At 58.3% G+C, this 19,895-nt stretch overlaps 1 protein-coding gene across 3 annotated transcripts in view; it reads right to left on the bottom strand.

The window, feature by feature from the left end:
- Window positions 1-14,115, bottom strand: part of ARHGAP8 (Rho GTPase activating protein 8) — a 64,914-nt gene extending 50,799 nt beyond the window's left edge. For all 3 annotated transcript variants that reach the window (XM_043562875.1, XM_043562877.1, XM_043562876.1), the window contains exon 1: window positions 14,043-14,115. The gene's annotated coding sequence lies outside the window, so the exon portion shown is untranslated. The remainder of the gene's footprint in view (window positions 1-14,042) is intronic.
- Window positions 14,116-19,895: the final 5,780 nt, after the last annotated feature.

The following is a 19,895-nucleotide window of genomic DNA, read 5'->3' as shown; positions in this document are numbered from 1 at the left end:
CTCGAAGCAGGCGAAGCGAGCCCGCGGTGACCAGGCCCGGGAGGGGCCCCCGGGCCGGCCACGCTCCGTCTCTGGGTGCCGTTACGTGCGCGTTCACGCTGCGAGAGTTCGGTGAACCCGGTGGGTCAGGTCCGCCGAGCGGTCGGGGGCCGGGGGCGCCCAGGGACTGGAGAGGCTGCGTGCGGTTCCCTGGAGGGAGGCGGCGGGAGGGCGGGCCGGGGGCGGCAGAGCCCCTCACACGGAGGGGAACAGACTCGGGCCCTCGGAGGCGCTCCGGCCGAGAGAGGGACCCACACAGGAAGAGGTCGGCGTGGAGAAGGGAGCCGACCTCGCCGGAAACGTGGGGACGCGGACAGAGGTCACGCACGGGCGGGGGAGGCCGCGATCACCAAGAACGCCAGGGCACAGCCTCCCCGGCCCCCGCTGCCTACGCCGCGTGCACGACAGGATGATGCTGGGGACACACGCTATGCAGTGTCCAGGCCTGCAGTCACACGGGCGGGGGGTTCCTGGCTGGACAGGGCGGACAGGTGTCCTCTTGGCCACCGGCATCCCCCCCCCCCCGCCCCCGCCGGTAATCACCCGCTTTCCCCCACACACGCACACGTGCACGTACGTCCACATGTGCAGAGTCCGTGTGCACATCGTATGCACACACAGCCTATGCAATGTTGAAGGAAGCTCCGCTTTGGGCACCGAGGACAGAAGCAGGGGTCTTTGCCTGGCCAGTCACGGCACCAAATTCCCTGAGCCGCAGAGATGGGCTCAGGAGTGACCACATGCCCCCTGCTGTTCCAACCAGAGTGAACTCTGAGACTTCTATCGAAGCTACTGAGAATGCTTTCTTAGTTTATTTAGAGAGAGAGAGAGAGAGAGAGAGGGCACACAGTGGGGGACAGGCAGAGAGCGAGGGAGAGAGAGAATCCCAAGCAGGCTCCCAGCTCAGAGCCCAGCGTGTGGCTCGAACTCACAAACCGTGACATCATGACCTGAGCTAAAATCGAGAGTCAGAGGCCTAACAAAGACTGAGCTTCCCCGGGCACCCCTGAAAAGAGATACTTCTTAAATGTGTCCTGCTGGGCCCAAACCTGGAGGACATGGGCTTGGAATGACCAAAGGTCACCACCTGGAACTTGAAAAAATGAAGCCAAAGGCAGAAGACACAGCAAGATAGAGAAACAGTCCCTAAAACACTATGCGCCCAGATCCAGCTGCACCTGAATGCAAAGATCCCATAAATCCTCTCTTCTGCGTAAGCCGGTTTGGGTTACAGACAACCTGTCACTTCTCTTTTTTTTTTTTTTTTTAACTTTTTGATGTTTATTCATTTTTGGGGGGTGGGGAGAGAATGAGTGGGGTAGGGGGAGAGAGAGAGACAGAGACTCCGTAACGAACGGCACGAGTTTCTGGATCATGCACGTTGTGTGTTCTCTTCTTACAAGTTTCCGCACTCTGGACAATTCTGGCCAAGAAACAGCTGTAGGGGCGGCTGCTTGCCTCAGTGGGTTCAGCGTCCAACTCTTGATTTCGGCTCGGGTCACGATCCCACATTTGTGGGATGGAACCCCCCCCCCCCCCCCGTCGGACTCTATGCTGAGCATGCAGAACCTGCTTGGGATTCTCTCCCCCTCCCCCCTCTGCCCCTCACTCACTCTCTCTCTCTCTCTGCCCCCCCTGCCCTCCCCTGGCTCTCTCTCTCATAATAAATAAATAAACAAACACTTAAAAACAACAACCGTAGATGGGAGTTAGGAGGCTGGAATGCTGCCCTTGCCCGGCCCCCTCATGCTGACAAAGGCCACTGTCCCCATTTACCAGAGAACAAAACTGAGGCCAAGGGGCTGTGCACACAGGCCCGAGTCAGCCCCGGGGTGCCTCCACTTGCTCCGGGCTCCTCACACCACCTCCCTGGCGCACGCGTGCCTAGGCTCTCCGCATTTCCCGCTTCTGGGAGCCACGACACTGCCCGAGCTCACAGGCCAGTCTCGACCGGCCTCCTCCCTCGCCTCCTGGTGCGCCCCTGCCTCCACCTGCCCTGAGGCCCCGGCCGGCCTCCTCGCCTCCTCTCCTCGGACGGCTATGTGGCCTCGCCAAGGGTTTCGCCCTCTCTGGGCCGAGACACGGCAAAGGCTCTGCGCTGCCCGCCTCACTGACTTGCTGCTGAAGCCAGTTGGTGGGAGACCCCGGCAGGGGGAGGGAGGGAGAGGGCAGAGGCGCCCGGAGAGAGGCCTCAGGAAGAGGGACAGGGGAGGCCTCGGGGTCACATGCCTGCGCACACAGACAAAGGCACCCTGGCCGTGCCCTCTGGGCCGTCCCCGGAGACCCGCATTTCACACCAGTGACCTGACCCGCCGGCTCGCTGCCCTCGCCTCCCTGGGCTGGCACGCCCTGCATTTTCCTGAGGTCACCTGACCCTGGAGGCCACGGCTTCCGAGGGCAGGGAAGGTAGATGGGGTGACGGCCGGGGCCGGGGTGCACACGGGGGGTCGGGCTTGCTCCCTGGCAGGAATGGGGTGCACAGAGCGCCAGGCAGGGGAGGCCCCGCACCGCCCGACCCGGACCCCAAGGCCCACTCTGTGCGCGTCAGGAACGCCGGGCCCTCTTCCCAGTCCAGCTCTCCCCAAGCCGGAGGCGGCTGGCTGGGGACCTGGGAGGACAGGAGGGGGACACCGGGCCTGGCTGAGAGGCCCTGCTGCTGGCAGAGAAACTGAGAAAAGAAACTCAATCGCCTGCACCCTCACTCTGGGCGCGGCCACGGCAGCTGGTCTGCGAGGAGCGGTGGCCAGGAAGCCTGGTGAGACGAGAGCTCTCCTCAGGTTAGTCATCTGTCCCTGGGCCACCCAACCAGGCTGGCGGCCGGGCACAGGGACGCCAAGGGCCGTTGCTGCCTGGGGCGGGGGAAAACCCAGCCTTGTGGGGGGGACGCACCGCCACCCTGTCATTCCACTTTTCCCTTACAACAGGCAAGAGAGGCTCCCTGATGTCTGATGACGGAAGGGGGCCACCCTGTCCCCACCCCCAGAGTCCCACCCACCCCTTTCGTGGGCTAGCCTGGGATGATAAGCCCGTTACAAGCCAGACAAACAGCGTGAAAGCAATCTTCTGAAGGCACCTCTTGAGGGACCCACCCGACCCAGGGGAGGAGAATCCTTCTGGAACATTCCTGCTTCAAAGCCTCACAGGGGGCGCCAACCACCAGGGGGAACGGCCAGAGTGGGCCCAGGCCTCTTCCTCCTCCACTGCCCGTGGGGAAAGGCCTCCCTGCGACGCAGCACATCTGGAAGTCCTGGCGAGGCGGAGTCGGGAGTTCAAAGCTCCCAAAGGCAAGAAGGCTTTGTGTTTCCTCCAGAGTCTGCTTCAGTTAAAGTTCCTTTTTTCCCTTACAGGCTCAAGACCTTTACCCCGATCCCCTATCTCAAAATGCACAGGCAGCTGTATTTGTCTTAAAGTCTGTACGCCCAGATGGTGGGCTCGTCACACATAATCGGGGCCTTGTGGCAACAACTAGTCTGGGGGAGGGGGAGCCCTGTGAGCTGCCCGCCGCACCCCCCCCCCCCCGGCTGACGACCGTAATCCTATACTGGAAAAGAAACCCAGGCTCTCCCCACCATCCCAGGGTGCTCCGCGGGCTTGCACCACAGGCCTCCCCCAACCCTCCACACCCCTCCGCTGCAGGGCGTCGGTGGGACCCCACCCCACACAGGATGGGAGTGCGGCCAGGGCAGGGGAAGGAAGCCCTCAGTGCTGCTGCTCAGGAGCCCAGGGGTTCCTCGGGAAGGCCGCCAGGCACAGGTGGCCTGTCTTTCCAGGTCCAGGAGCCCAAACACTGCCGATTGGCTGGCTGGGCATCCAGGGGGGCAGAGGGCTCTGGCACCAGGGTGAGTCTGGTCCCGTTGGCCTTGTGATGGTTGATTTTATGTGTCAACTTGTCTGGCCAATGGTGCCCAGTTGTTGGTCAAACACTAGCTCAGATGCTGCCTTGGAGGTATTTGTTGATGTCGTTAACGTTTACAATCAGCTGACCCTGCATAAAACAGATAATGCACCAAAATGGGGGGTGGGCCTCGTCTAATCAGGTGAAGACCTTAAGCGCAAACAGGTTTTTTTCAGAGAACAACTTCCGCCTCAAGACTACAACATAAAGGAGTGCCTGGGTGGTTCAGGTGGTTAAGCGTCTGACTCTTGATTTCAGCTCAGCTCGTGATCTCGGGGTTCGTGAATTGAAGCCCCGCGTCGGGCTCTGTGCTGACAGTGGGAGCCTGGACCCTGCTTCGGATTCTGTGTCTCCCTCCCTCTCTGCCCCTGCCCCACGCTCTTGCTCTCTCTCTCAAAAATAAACACAAAAAAATAAACTTTAAAGAATCACAGAACAGTGACACAAGGAAGGACCACAGTGAACATACTGTGCCATCAACTCTCACTGTACAGCAAGAAAACTGAGGCCCAGAGAGGGTGAGGGACTTGCCCACAGTCACACAGCAAGTCAGTGGAGAGCTGGATCTTAAAACCAGGACTCCTGACTCCAGCCTAGAACCAGAATGACTCCACACATGGCGGGAAATCGTCAACCAAACTTTTTTAAATGCAAAGAGGAAAGGAACCACTGGCACGTTCCATCACCCCGCCCCAACCACAGTTAATTCAGTCTTGTTGTTGCTTGCAGGAAGTTCAAGGTGTTGCTCTGTGTCGGGCCAGGATTCAACTAGAAATCCTCGGCTGGTGTCTGCAACGGGACCCCCCCCCCCCCATCAAGTGTCTTGAACTGTTATTTGAATCTCACGCTACAAACGGACCCCCTAGCATTTACGACCAGTCCTCGCAGGTGCCTCCTCGTAGCCGTGTGAGCAAACCTGTGCCTTGATGGAAAACTACACCTTGTCTAGAACAGAGAACACCCTTTGGGGTTGACTCCACCCCTGGGAGCTAGTTTATAACTGCACACTGCTGTCGGCCGAGAGCGACACGAATAATTCTCGCCTACAGACGTGCAAATTCCATCCTGTCTGGTGGACTTCTCTCCCTTCCCCGCCCTCCTCCCCCCAGATGCCCCAAATCGCCTCCATTTTCATTTCGATCCTCCCGATCTGTAAGTGCCTCTGTACTTCAGATCCTTTCGACCAGTGACAGCGTGTGCCTGGTTCCCTCATAAGCTAAATAAAATCTTTAACCGTGCTCATTTTTCCGTCAGTAGGACAGTCAGAGTTTTGTGCCTTTTTTGAAAATTATCGTTTAATGGGACTTTGCTCTGGGCGCCTGGAGTCTTGCGAGGAAGGGACGCTGAATGAAGGAAAGGCATTTCTATCCCTGCCTTACTAACAAGAAAACAGGGGCATAGAGGATGAGGCCCCACTGCCCAGGGTTTAAGTCCAGCTTGGACTCCACCCTCGCCCCTCACCCTGGGCCTCCTCCTCCTCTCTCTCTCCCCTGGCTATGGCCACAGAAACCCAGCGCATCTGAGGCTTTCCCAAACCCCATGCTGCTCCCACCTACCCCAGGGCCTTGACACAGACTCTTCCCTGAGCCTTTTAAGTTCTTTCCGCCCCCGTGAGGTTTGCTCCAAACAACAAATATGTTATTCCAACACCGCTTCTCTGATTCTCTGACATGAACTGGGGTCCTACAATGCAACCCTGTTCTGACACAAACTACCGGGAGTCAGCACAGACCCCACTGGTGAATGGCTCAGTCCCACAGTGACTGTCCCCATTTCGGACACCAGTCCCGAGTCCCAGGTTCCCAGGCTGTTGCACTTCTGTCTGACTTGGCTACAAGTTCGGGGGTTCCCACAACCCCCATTCAGGTTCAGCAACTCAGTAGAGCAATGCACAAACTCAGGAAACTGCTTCACTTATGGTCACAGGCTCACGGAACGGGATACGACTCAGGACCAGGCAAACAGGAGCCGCACAGGGCGAGCGCTGGAGAGGGGGGGGCGCACGGAGCCTCCCGCCCACCCTGGGTGCGCCACCCTCCCAGCACATCAATGTGCTCCCCAACCTGGAAGCTTCTCGGTTTTCAGAGCTTGTACCCATTACCCGTTGCGGGAGACGGGCATGGCTGAATCATGGCCGTGGGGGATGGCCCCTCCCTGGAAGTTGAGGGGTGGGGCTGAAAGTTCTAACCCTCTAATCAGGATGGGGGGGTGGGGGGTGGGGGGAGATACTCTGGCCACCAGCCCCATCCCCATGCTATCAGAGGGCCCAGCCGGAGTCGCCTCATTAGCATGAACTCAGGTAAGGTCAAAAGGGATCCTTTATGAATAAGACAAGACACTGCCCTCAGGAGGGTCTCCAGGGTTCTCAGGAGCCCCCCCGACAGGAAATGGGACAGAGACCAAATACATGGATATTACACTGCTCGGCCTGTTTATCCTTTATCCTCGGACCGTGTCAGAGGACTCCCCCCTCTGCAGACTCCCCCACAGGGTTAGTGTCCCTCACCCCGTCCGTAAACCTGCACCGGCTGCAAACGTGTGCCCATTTCTGTGGCCCTTAGGTTAATGTTACCACGGGCCGCCCTCACCAGAGCAGTTTCAGGAGGGCCGAGCTGCTGTGTGGACTTGTTAAAACGGGATCCCGAGAACCCAGCTCCGTGCAGACACTACAAATGGGCCCTTTCTCCTCGGCGGTGACTTTGGGGCACAAGCCCGTCACCCTCCACCCGAGCCCGCCCACCTCAACTCCCGCCAAGCTGAGCTGTGAGCCCGGGCTCCCGGAGGAGCCCCCGCCGGGATGGGGGTGCTGGGGCAGCCGGGGCGGGGGTGCTGCGCCGGCTGGAGACGCTGGACCAGAGCAGGCACGTGGCAACCTGGATCCCATGCGAAAGAGATTTCAAACCACCGAACTCATCTGTTTATAATTCACAGCAAAACGGTTTGTTGCTATAAAAATATATTTGCACATTTCACAAATAGACCCTCCCAGCAATTATCTTAAGGCGGTAGCTACAACTTAACACCTACCAACCCCGGGCAAATTTGCACCACGCTGAATTCGAGTGGTGTGGTCCTGTGCGGGGCGCACAGAGGAAGGGCTCGGGGAGGAGGGGGCTTGTGTCTCAGAAAAGGGGTTCTGCTAAAGGGCTCGGGGAGGAGCGGAGGGCCCCTAACCCCGTATTTCACAGGCCCCAAGGCCCAGGGAGAAAGGGGCTGGCACACCCAAGGGGGTAGGAGCCCTCGCTCGTGGCTGGGAGGGGGTCACCGCTGAGTTGGGATTCCGGGCTCTCTAAGGGTACCAAAGGCATGAACTCAGACCCCCCCACACTACCCACTCTGCCTCCCAGACAGCACTGGGTCCCTGCCACCAGCAGGAAGGCCTGTGCCGACCATTTGTGCAGGTAGCCGGGCCAGAGGTCACTACAGCCTGTGCAGGGTGCCCAGGTGAGACACCAGCAGCAGCAGAATCCAAAGAAGCTGGGACCGGCTGCACGACCTTGCCAGAAGCCTGCCCACAAGCCCCAGCGAAGTCTGGTGCTCTGGAAGGGCCAAGGGACCGCTGGGGCCACCCACCCCTCCCATGCCTCTCGTCGCCAACGTCAAGACTCGGCTGCTCCCCCAGCGTCTGGACAGATGAGGCTGCTCCCTCCCCAGCATTCCTGTCGCCCTGCCTGGGGTTACCCACGTGCTCACTCAGGCTCACTCGGGCGTATGCCATCACCTGCAGGACCCTGTGGGGTGGCCTGATTACCTCAGGGTAATCCTGTCTCCCTTCTCAAAGGTTTGTGGGGGAAACCAAGCCTGAGCCAGTCGGCACATGGCAGTTTCTCTGGTCTCAGGGGTGGGTTTGTTCATGCCCATGAGGCACTGGGAAGATTTCCAGATGCTTCTGAGAAAGATCTCAAGAGAGGAGCGCTGGAGAAGTCTCTCTCCAAAGAGCCAGAAGAGGCCTGGAATGGCTGCAGCCAACTCACTTCCCACTGAAGATCCAGAGGCCCATATAAAAAAGGCAGAGAACGGCCAAACCTTGAGCCAGCCATACCTGATCTCCACGCTACTGCCATACCATTTCAGCTACATGGGCCAATAAATCCCCCCGCCTTGACTTTTTGGGCCCGTTGAGAATTGGGCTTTCTCTTCATCAACAGCGTCCTGATGCTTTGGTTGCCTGCCCACCCCAGGCTGGGAGAGGGGCTTCCTCTGGGCTCTGGCAGCCCCCAGCTCCATCACAGCCCTCATCAGACTGCACCATACGTCCTGTCCTTGACCCGTCACCACGTGTTCACCGACAGCCAGGGCCGTGGGTGGCTCACCCCAGCCCAGGGGGAGGGACGCAGCAGGAGCTGGGAGTATCTGTTGAACAAGAGAACACACAAAGGGCACACCACAGAGTCCAGCATTCAAGGCCTCCTTGGCCTGGTCTTACCAACAACCCAAGATCACTCCCACTACCCACCTCACTCACTCCATTCTCTGCCATCCAGGTTGCTCTGTCCCTGGAGACACAGTGGGGTCTCTGTCATAATCTCCACCATACAACTCAGACCTTCAGGGTGAGGGAACCATGGGCCCTCACCTCTCCTAAGGGGTGTTCAGTCCCGTGCTCCCCACCCTCAAACCCCCCAGACCTCCCCCCAAGTGCTGCACTTGAATACCCCGACTGCCCAATCCACACCTCTCCTGACACCCTCTGAGCACCACCTGCCTGCAGTTCTTGGAAGAACATTCAAACTCCTGCAAAGCACCTGAAAGACTGGCTCTTCGCCCTGGGCCCGCCACCCTCTCAAGCCACCTCTGCACCGACCCCACTTGTGTTGCTCTGGCCACAGAGGCCTCAAGTGTCTCCGAGGCTGCTCCTCAAGCACATCAAGCTGTGCCTGCCTCTGGGCCTTTACACATGCTGTCTCAGCTACCCGGAACACACGGCCCCTGCAGGGAATAAGCGATCCATAAGTGGTTCGCCATGATCACCACCGGCTCGAGTGCAATTTAATAATTCAACCTGGGGGCGCCTGGCTAGCTCATGCTCATAGAGCATGCGACTCTTGATCTCAGGGTTATCAGTTCAAACCCCAAGCTGGGTGGAGAGATTACTTAAAAATAAAACCTTTTTTAAAAACTTCTTTAAAATAATCATAATAGGGGCGCCTGGGTGGCTCAGTCGGTGAAGTGTCCGACTTCAGCTCAGGTCATGATCTCACGATTCATGAGTTCGAGCCCCGCGTCGGGCTCTGTGCTGACGGCTCGGAGCCTGGCGCCTGCTTCCGATTCTTTGTCTCCTCTCTCTCTGCTCCTCCCCTGCTCACACATTGTCTCTCTCTCAAAAATAAATAAAGATTAAAAATTTTTAAATAAAATAAAATAAAATAATCATAATAGTAATTCAATCTGAATTCAAAGCTACCTGCTGCTCCTTGGAAACTAAAGTAGGATCCACGGGGCCCCACTAAACCCACTCTCCACCTTCAGATAACCTCTTTATTAAAGACGCGGCTACTGTTTGCCAGGTCAAATAAAGACTTACCCTCACTGTGGCCGGAGAAAAAAGTCCCCGGGTCCGAGGGGAAGGTCAGCCCACCCTACCTCCCAGGGCCAGGGACCTGGTTCTGATCCCTCTGGGCCCCCATCCAGGGGCCCCTCCGTACGGGTGGCCACCAGTCCCTGCTCCAGCCGCCGTGAGCAGCAGGGACAGTCACAGGGAGGGACGTGTTCCAGCCGGGCTCATCCCTCCTCGTGGTGCCACCTCAGCGGGGCCAGTCAGCTCCCCTAGGCTCCCACTTCCTGATCCGTGCAGTGGGCACAACACCTCAACGAGCCTCAAATGAAAGATGTCACGCTGAAGGGTCAGTGCCTTCAGAGCCACACGCATCGTAATGGTCACTGTGGATGCGGCAGCGAAGCACAGAACACGCGGAAAGAGGGGGGGGTCAGGTGCCTCCCAAGTCAGATTAACCGGCCAAAATGCATAGACCTTATCAGGATCCTGATTTAAAAAACAACAACAACAACAAAAAAAGATATTTGAGGCAAAGGGAATCCACATACTAACTGGCCATCGGATATTATGGAATTATGCTAATTGGTCTATTTTTTCTTTTAGGATTTAAAAAAAAATTTTTTTTTTACATTGATTTATTTTTGAGAAACAGAGTGAGACAAAGCGTGAGCGGGGGAGGGGCAGAGGAATCTGAAGCAGGCTCCAGGCTCTGAGCCATCAGCACAGAGCCCAATGCGGGGCTAGAACCCACGAACCGTGAGATCGTGACCTGAGCTGAAGTCGGACGCTCAACCGACTGAGCCACCCAGGCGCCCCTAGGATTTTATTTTTAAGTCATCTCTACACCCAGCGTGGGGGTCGAACTCACAACCCTGAGATCAAGAGTCACACGCTCCACGACTGAGCCAGCCGGGCGTCCCTGTGTTAGTTGTTTTAAGTGCAACACCAGTTCTGTGGTCGTGTTGAAAAAGGGGACTCATACTGGAATATTTACGGAGTCTGAGGTCTGGGGACTGCTTTACAATAACACACGAGTAAGAAAGGGAGACAGGAGGTGAGTAGGTGGGGGGGGAGTGGGTTGGAGGTCCCAGGTGGGGGAGCCTAGGCCAGGCTTGGCTGCAGCATGGCCGTGGTTGACGCTTGGATCCTGCTTACTTCTGAATACCTGACGTTCTCCATAAATAAGAAAACATAAATGAATAAAGAACGCAAGGTGTTATAACAGCACAGAACCAAAGATGGTGACCTGGGAGTTACGGGAGCCTCAGAAGCAACAGGAACTTAGCAGAGAACAAGGTCTAAAGAAGAAGCAATTTCCAGGGGCGCCTGGGTGGCTCAGGCGGTTAAGCGTCCGACTTCGGCTCAGGTCACGATCTCACCGTTTGTGGGTTCGAGCCCCTCGTCGGGCTCTGTGCCCACAGCTCAGAGCCTGGAGCCTGCTTCGGATTCCCTCTCTCTGCCCCTCCCCCGCTCACTCTCGGTCTCTCAAAAATGAATAAACGTTAAAAAAAAAAAAAAGGACACAATTTCTAGAAGCCCCACCCACACCCACTGGTTCAAAATCCTCCCCGGCTTCAACCACCAAAGCTCTCCCGGAGATAACAAACGTGCCAGTCCAGACAGCCTACCTCCCGCCCGCGTTTTCTTGGCTGGTTTTAATTTGACCCTGAGTGGGGGAAGGGAGGGGACAGCTCCCCTGGAGTTTCTGGACTCCTGACCTGCCAAACCAGTTCCTTCTGATGGACAGTCACCGGGCTAACTCACGGCTCCCGCTCTGTCCAGCGTCACTGAAGAAAGAACCGCTCCGCCCCTCGGCCAAGGGCAGGAACGGGTTCCACACAAGCTCGCCCTTCCTGCTTTCCCGAGCTCAGTGGGCAGAAGGGATACTGACACTTACAAAGGTGCACACCTTGTTCGGAGGCGCTTTGCACAAATTAACCACCCCGATGACCCCACGAGTAGGTAATAACACTGTCTGCATTTTGCAGATGGCACACCAGGGCACAGAGTGGCTACAGCTCTGGTTGGCAGCTGCAGGCCACATGGCCGGGGGTCAGGGAGGTGGAGGAGTCAGGCTGAGCACCCGACCCCCACTGAGTGCCCACGTACTCCCGCTGAGCCGCAGGGCAGCCTGCTGACGCAGCCCGTTTGAGAGGTCAGCAAACGGTGACCATGACCCAGCCGGGTCTCCGGCCTTCCAAGGACCCAGAAACTTGGACTGCACCCGGGGCCTCCGCGTGAGGTCGCTGGGGCAGGACTCAGGAGCGGTACGTCACTTGCAAGAGCCCCACACGGGGCATCCTCCAGGCCGTCCCCACCCAGTACCGGGCCCGGAAGGGCTCCCCTCAAATGTGCCCCAGGAGGCCTGGGGAGCCTCTGGATACGCCTGGCGCGTGTTCTCTGAGCATCCGTTTTCACTTAAGGATTGAGGGAAAAGTTTAACGATGTATCTGAAAAACTGAACACGTCATTCTTACATCGCCATGCCGATTTCCTCGAGATCGGAAGGGCAGTCACCGGCCGACTCTGACTGTCCCCACCACGAAGGCAGACCTCAGTGCAGTGCCCTGGAAGGAGCCACAGCACAGCGGGCATCAAAGCTGGCTCTCCACTCACTCACTGGCCCTGCGACCTCGGAAAGGCACCCGAGCCTCCTTGCCTCAGTTTCCCCATCCCTGAAAGAGGGTTAGAATCAAGGAAGGGGATGGGTTCTTGGGTGTGGGGAAAGACAAGCACCCCGGGGGACATCCGGGTGGTCTGAGCTCTTACTGTCCCCTCTTTAACGGAAGCCACCGTCTCTGGTGTGCCCACAACTGACTTGGCCTGGAACCAGCTGGTCCACAGGATGTCAGACCGAGTAAGCGTCCAGACCTCAAAACATCTCGCTGAGGTCACCTTCCAAGGACTCCAGTGACGTTTTCCAAGTAAATTCCTGATGGCTCCACCTAAGGTACCCCACAGGCGTTTCCACCCCAGCTTACAGGTGAATTACCCCCACCCTCTGGGTGACCTCAACATGCATACCTTCCTGCCCACCTCCCATCCATCTTCCAGTTCAATGGCTGCCTCCTCCAGGATGCCCTCCCTGACCTCCCACTAGCCACTGGCCTCCCTCTGGGTCCCCTGTGGGCAGGGACTGTGGAGATAGATGGCTGTCCACACGGAGTAGCTGGGCTCGGGCCAGTACCCTGGGTCCCTGTCCGCCCCTGCCCCCCCCCCCCCCCGCAGCGTTGGATTAAAGGAGGAACTCACACACAAGGTCCCCAAAGTGCCAACAGAAACCACCCAAAGGAGGCTTACTGTTGAGTCTTAATTTAAACTTTGAGTTTCTACCTGGACAAACGTCAACACTGCCTTTCACAGACACGCTGGAGCACAGCACAGTGCTCTCTGGAACCCGCCCAGCCTCTGACGCGAACAAAACCTCAAAGTCTGTGGCGGCCAGACAGCCAAGGCCATGTGCCCACACCACCAAACTAGGACTCACAGGAAGCCCTGCCCTGTGCCCCGCTTCCTGAGGATTCCACGGGGCCTTCTCCGGGGACCTTAGCCACCACCCTTCACACACCTCCCGAGGCAGCGGGGACCCCCAAGCCAGTGCCGCTGTCAGTGACCCCGGGAATTCTCAGGCCGGCCGATGCCAGGGGCTGAGAACAGTGAAAGCAGCCAAGACCTCTCCCCTAACCGGTTCCGGAGGCTGACCGGCCGGGGATCTGTTTCTGGCCCACTAATTCTGGCTTCTATCCTCCCTGCTGACCCAGCCAGCAGCCCAGCCAGCGGCCTGGAGTTTGAATAAGCCTAGCGCCTGCTCTGCCTCTGTTTTCCCATCTGGGAAGTGGAAAGATGCCCCCCACCTCCCTGGTTCGGTGTGAGGGGGGGCTGATGTGCCTGAAGCGCCACCCTGCGTCATGGGAGAACCCGAATTGGGGAAGGAAAAAGGGGGGCGGCAAGTGTGAACTGAGACAGCCTACCCAGACGGAAACACAAAAGTGGGGGAGACCTGGGGAGGGAGGGTGCGGGGGCAAGGAGGAGGAGACAGAGGAAGAGGGAGAGGAGGAGGAAGGCGGGGAGCAGGGAGGAAGGGGTGCCGGGCAAGGAGAGGGAGGAGGAGCGGGGAGCAGAGAGGGAGGGGTGCAGGGCTAGAAGGCGAGGGGGTGCAGGAGGAGGAAGAGGGAGGGAAGGAGGGGGGCCGGGAAGGAGGGGTGCGGGGCGGGGAGGGGGAGGAGAGGCGGGGAGGGAGGGGTGCAGGGCGAGGAGGGGGAGGAGTGGCGAGGAGGAAGAAGAGGCGGGGAGGGAGGGGTGCAGGGAGGGGGGGAGGAGTGGCGGGGAGGGAGGAGAGGCGGGGAGGGAGGGGTGCAGGGAGGGGGGGGAGGAGCGCGCTCCAAAAAAACCAGGGGTGGGGGTGGGGGTGGGGGTGGGGGTGGGGGTGGGGCGGTGAGGGGCAGGGACGCCCGCCGGCCAGGGCGGGGCGGCTGGGTTGGCCCGGGTCACGTGTGGCCGCGCCCACCTGAGCTCCCACCCCGTCCGGCCGCCGCCTCACACCCTCAGGCCCCGCGTGGCGTCCCCACGCGAGGCACAGGCGGACTCCCTCCCGCGGACACGGGGCCTTACCTGCCTACGGCCCGGCCGGCGCCTCACCTGGGCTCCGCCGTGCGGCCCACTCACCTGGCCCCGCCCCGGAAGCGGCCCCCACGCCGGGCCCGCCCCTCGCCCCGCCCCTGGCCGCCCGCCGCCGCCGCATTCCTGGGGCGCGGGCTCCCGGGGGAGGGGGGGGGGGTCAGCCGGGTCTCCGCGGGGTCGGGAGGGGCGGGGCGGGAGGGGGCTGGACAGGTGGCCCCGCCTCGGGGGGCGGCGCCGCGAGCTCCAAGCCCCTGTAGCCTTGCACGCGGGGCGCCCCCCGGGTCTTGCCTGGGTCAAGCCCCTCGGGCACCCACCCTGGGGCAGGCACTTTCCTCGCTGATCCGCTTCTCCGCTTCAGGGATGTGCACGGTGAGGTGCGGGGCGGGGAGGTTTACGAGGAGCTCAGAGGAAACGTTCCACAAAATCTCCCAAAGCGTCTTCTGGGCCCGGGCTGCCTTCCGGGGACTGCGGCGGGGACCCCACGCTGGGCTCAGAACTCCACGGAGACAGCGGCTGGGCAATCCCAGAGACGGCCCTGACCCAAGCTGAGGAGCCCGGAGGACTCCCTGGAGGAGGCAGTGTGACCAAGACTTGGGGCTCCCAAAGGGTCATTCAGGGCCAAGTGCTGCCTTTCCTCCCATGGGAGCAGTTACTGTCCCTGCCCTGAAGCAGGGGTCATAGAATCAGGAAGGCCCAGGCTGGGACCCAGAGACGCCCGGAGGTGCCCAGGGCCCCAGGCGAGAGGATGCCTGGTCCTCCAGCGACACTGCATTCTGATTCCGGGAGCACTTCCTTTCCAGCTGCACCACAAAGTCTCCCCTCTGCCCCCTGCCCCATCTCCCTGATTTCTGAAGGTCCATGCCCCCGGGGGCCGAATCTTCACCCCCTTTTCACCTACGTTCCCTCTGATCTCATCCAGCCTCCTGCTTTCCACGTGGTCCATACCCTGATGGTCCCTAACCCATATCTCCTGACCAGAGTCCCCTCTCTCACTGCCCACCTGACATCTGCATGTGGAGACCTGAGCGGCTCAAGTCCTCTCCTGGGCTTCCTAGCTCACTCCCCACCGGCGCTGTCCAAACCCTTGGGGTCATCCTTGGCTCCCCTCCAGCTCCCACATCCCATACGTGCTCCCCCGGCAAGCCCCGAGAGCTCCGACTTCAAACTTTATGATGGTGCCGCCACTTCTGTCCCCCACACCGTCCCAAATAGATCAGGCCACCAGCACCTGCCACGTGGCTCAGGGCAGCAGCCTCTCCCCGCTGTGCCCTGGCCCCTTTGATCTGCCCCAACACAGCATCCACAGGACCCTTTCCTGAGACCCTGCCTTGCCCCAACTCCCGTGCCCCCCTCCCTCTCTTCTGGGGAAAGGAGGAGTGGGGAGGGACAGGCCGCCTTGCACGGACGGTGGCCCAGCTGCTGGTGGCTCTGGGCTCATGTGTGACGGCCTCTGCTGTGTCCAATAGCCATTATACAGCAACCAAGGTAATCAGTCAGGCGTACTGATCTCTCCCCACCTCTAGGGGGGTGATCTGGTTGCAGAGGCCAGTCCGCAATAATACCGCCCCTCTTAACAGCGATGGTTAAGGTTCTGGAAGTCAGTCAACGCAGCCCTTCTTCATGCCACGGTGAGCAGTGAAGGCCAGTCCAGCAGGATAGTTGGGGGAAAAGAAATCCTGCTTTCTCCTGTTCTCTCCCCCAGCCCGGATGAGGAAGTTTGGTGCACTAGAGACACGGGGCTGGCCACAAAGAGATAGAGGCAAAGAGATCTACACAGAGACGGCAAGGAACTGGGTCCTTGGTGACAGTGCAGAGCTCCTGGATCAAACCTGCCCTGAAGCCCGGTCCGCCTCTGGACTTGCTAGTTAGATGCACCAAGAAATTCTCTCATGGTCAAAACTAGTTTGCGTTTTCTGTTTCTTACAACCCAAAGCATCTTCTGATAACATACCCTTATACAGTTTAACCAAGTTGTAGAGTTTGTTTCCTGACAACCCTGGCAAACAAACACACACACACAAACAAAAACAGGGAAGGCCTCTGACTGGCTGAGTCTGAGACCCATAACCTTTCCAGGAGTGGGAAAGGAGTTAGACCTGCTGGCATACTCAGCCAGCATACCTGATCCTCCCCAAAGTCGAGACAGCGGGCTTCCTGCCAGTTTTGCTAACGATGACCATGAAATAAGCGAATATGGACCAGTGTAGACAGGACCAGTGCCCGGCACTAAATGTTGGTTGTTTCCGTCCCATGGCAGGCCAGGGCCATGAGGCTGTTTGCTCTCTGCCTGCCTCAGAGTTGGCACCAGCTTCAACGTGAATGAAGAAATAACCTCTGTCTCCTCCTAGGGTCGAAAGAGGACTTCCACGGCCTCCATTCTGACCTCGGTCTGTACCTTCTGATTAAGTTTTTTTCCCCGGCGTATCTCTTAACTCGGGCAAAGGACCCTGCAGGCCAAGAAACCCGCGGCGGGAACCGAAATTACTCCCTTAAGCATTAGGGACCCGCCCTCAGGCCAGCAAGTCCCCGAGTGATCGACCCCAGGACGATGGCCGGCCTTTACTGCCCACCTGCACGGACGCACTGACCTTGGTAAACCGGGAAGTATTTTCAGCTCTTTAGAGAGAGTCTTTGCGACGTTAGTCTGTTGCCTACCTGGTGTCGCCTCACTGAAATAAATTCCTTTCTTCTTTACCCACCACTCACTCCTCTGCCTTGGGATCTTGTCAGCCACGGTGGCCGAACGTGGTCTGTGTGGGACCCCAGAGCCAGGCGCTCCCGTGCCTTTTTCTGTGCAAAGAATCCGTAAGCATCGTCACCGGCCGGCCCGTTCAACCGACACAGTGCACCTGCGGGTTCTTATTAGCACCGTCCTGCTCACGAGGGACTCTCGTGGGGAGGGGACTGTGGCACCCACTCCTCCCACGTCCACGTCTGAGCCTCTGGATGCAGCAGGAATGGGCCTCTTTCTATACCAAATACTTGGCTCCCAAAACAAGACAGTGAAATCGGGGGATTTGATCCAATTGATCGGATTGCCTTGGTGCTGTTTCTCTTTTCCTGTTTTGGAAGGCAAACGTCTGTCTTTTTTTAGTATCGGTGCGAGATCAGTCTTCCATGCAAGGGGGACAGTTTGCAGGATTTCTGTCCTAAAAAGTGACTTTGGGGGCGCGTGGGTGGCTCAGTCGGGTAAGCAGGCGTCTGACTCTTGGTTTCCTCGTGGGTCATGACCTCGCGGTTGTGGCTTTGGGCCCCAAGATGGGCTCTGTGCTGACAGTGCAGACCTTCTTAGGATTCTCTCTCTCTCCCCCTCTCTCTCTGCCCCTCCCCTGCTCCTGCTGGCATACTCACTCTCTCTCTCTCTCTCTCTCTCTCTCTCTCGATAAATAAATAAACTTGGGGTATCTGGGCGGCTCAGTCGGTTAAGCGTCCCACTTCGGCTCAGGTCATGATCTTACCGTTCCTGGTTCCCAAGTTCAAGCTCCACATCCGGCTCTGTGCTGACAGCTCAGAGCCTGGAGCCTGTTTCAGATTCTGTCTGTCTCTGCCCCTCCCCCACTAGTGCGCGCGCGCTCTCTCTCTCCCACTAGCTCTTGCTCTCGCTCTCAAAAATAAACTTTAAAAAATTTTTAAATAAGTAAACTTTTAATAAAATTAAAAGCGACTTTGGACAGAATTGCCCCCATCATTTCATGGTATTAAGGCCCGGAGGGGAAAGGCCACCCTCCTCGTATTTGCGTTTGTGAAAACCTCCTACAAATTCCACAACTGTAGCTTAGTGAGATTAAGATTCGTACAATCGAGCAATAATAACACAGACCGATTACAAGGGAAACAATGCAGGTGTGCTCCACCATTCATAGTAAAAGGAAAGAGAAACAGAAAGGAACCGTAAAACCCAGGCGAATCCCGGTTAGGTTCTCGCTTCTGTTTTTCCCCAAGTGCGTCTAATCGGCAAGCCACCAGTCCCTGGTTTCCTTTTGTTGCTGTAACAATAACTCCGTGCATTTCAAACGCCCGGCAATAGAAGAGGAAGAATAATAATGTGAAACGGAGGAATTACATCTGAATGGCATTATTCCCGGCTTTATTAAATTTGCTCTTACAAATGTTTATGAAGTCAGAGTTGGCTCTCCCCCAAGTAGCAAATTCCACATTAATAAGCACTGGGGGTTGGAGAGCTGGAAGGAAGGAGGAAATAAAGATCCTTCGGTCCAAGGTCTTAGGCTTCACGTTTGTTTTCTCCCAAATTAACTCTCCCTGCAGCTGCTTGCGCCAAGACTCGCTCAGCTTTGAACCTTATTAAAACCGCGAAACCGCAGTTTCCCTGCTGAGCGTGGGCGAGGCAGCCGGGCTGAGCCTAAAGGGATCTAGAACGCGTCCCACGCCTCAGCCTCCAGGGCCGGGACCCTGAGGCCCAGCGAGGGGAGGGGCTTCTCCGCAGGCCGGCTCCCGCCGGCCTCCTGACCCCGGCCTCCTCGCAGGTGCCCCCACCCCCACCCCCGTTTCCGTTTCCGAGCAAATGCACGTGGCTGTTGGCACTTACTGCCAACTAAATGCAACCCATCCGTGCTCTGCAATGTCCTCTGGAATCGTTTGGACCCAGCAATCGAAATCCTTTTGATTTCCAATTGAGCAGGCCACACTCTTGATGCCCTAGTTGATTGACATCAGGGAGGGCGTCAGGGTGGGGCGCTGCTTGTGGCCTCCGGACCCCGGCACCTTTCACATGCCCCCGCCACACTGGGATTCCTGATCTTACTGGTCTCTCTGCCCAGTGTGGCCAGACAACGGGTTTACCCAGAGTCTGCTTTGCAACCAGGGCCCAGACAGTGACTTAGGCTCCATCACTGTGATGTGGGCCTGGAGGGAGGAAGCAGCCCTGGGGTACATTGCAGTGGAAAGGGCAGCTGCGCGATGTTCAGCGTGGGGGGTGGGGGAGGCTGCAGTGGCTACAAGTAAGTACCTGGGACACGATTGGTGGCAGCTGTGGGTTCTTCCGGTGCAGTGGGAGCATCTCTGTGCAGGGGGAGCATCTCTGTGTCATGGGAGCATCTCTGTGCAGGGGGAGCATCTCTGTGTCATGGGAGCATCTCTGTGCAGGGGGAGCATCTCTGTGTCATGGGAGCATCTCTGTGCAGGGGGAGCATCTCTGTGTCATGGGAGCATCTCTGTGCAGGGGGAGCATCTCTGTGCCATGGGAGCATCTCTGTGCAGGGGGAGCATCTCTGTGTCATGGGAGCATCTCTGTGCAGGGGGAGCATCTCTGTGCCATGGGAGCATCTCTGTGCCATGGGAGCATCTCTGTGCAGGGGGAGCATCTCTCTGCCATGGGAGCATCTCTGTGTGATGGGAGCATCTCTGTGCAGGGGGAGCATCTCTGTGTGATGGGAGCATCTCTGTGCAGGGGGAGCATCTCTGTGCAGTGGGAGCACCTCTGTGCAGGGGGAGCGTCTCTGTTCAGGGGGAGCATCTCATCCCAGTGGGGGCGTCCCGGTGCAGTGGCTGCAGGAGCGGCTGTTCTCTCATCAGGTGTGTGTTGGGGGGGGGGGGGGTCGAGGCACTGCTCCTGGAAGGCGCATTACGTCAACGTTGGCTCTCCCACGTCCCGACAACGCTGGGGGTCTCCCAGCATCCTTGAATGGACTGCTTCTCCACAACCAGCCAGAATCTGCTTCGCTTGCTTGCAAATAAGAGCCCTGCCCGATCCCACACCCTAGCTCATGTTCGTCTCCCCCCACCAAACCCAGGCTGACATAAATCCTCGCAGTGAAAAGAGAAATGTCAGCACGAGAAATTCTTCTCGCCACGATGTGGATGAGACTTTACATTTTTATAGCTTTT

Source organism: Prionailurus bengalensis, chromosome B4 (assembly GCF_016509475.1).
Source record: "Prionailurus bengalensis isolate Pbe53 chromosome B4, Fcat_Pben_1.1_paternal_pri, whole genome shotgun sequence".
In the NCBI taxonomy this organism is placed as follows: domain Eukaryota; kingdom Metazoa; phylum Chordata; class Mammalia; order Carnivora; family Felidae; genus Prionailurus; species Prionailurus bengalensis.
Note: the sequence above shows the minus strand (reverse complement) of the source record. Positions and strands in the feature narration are given on the sequence as shown.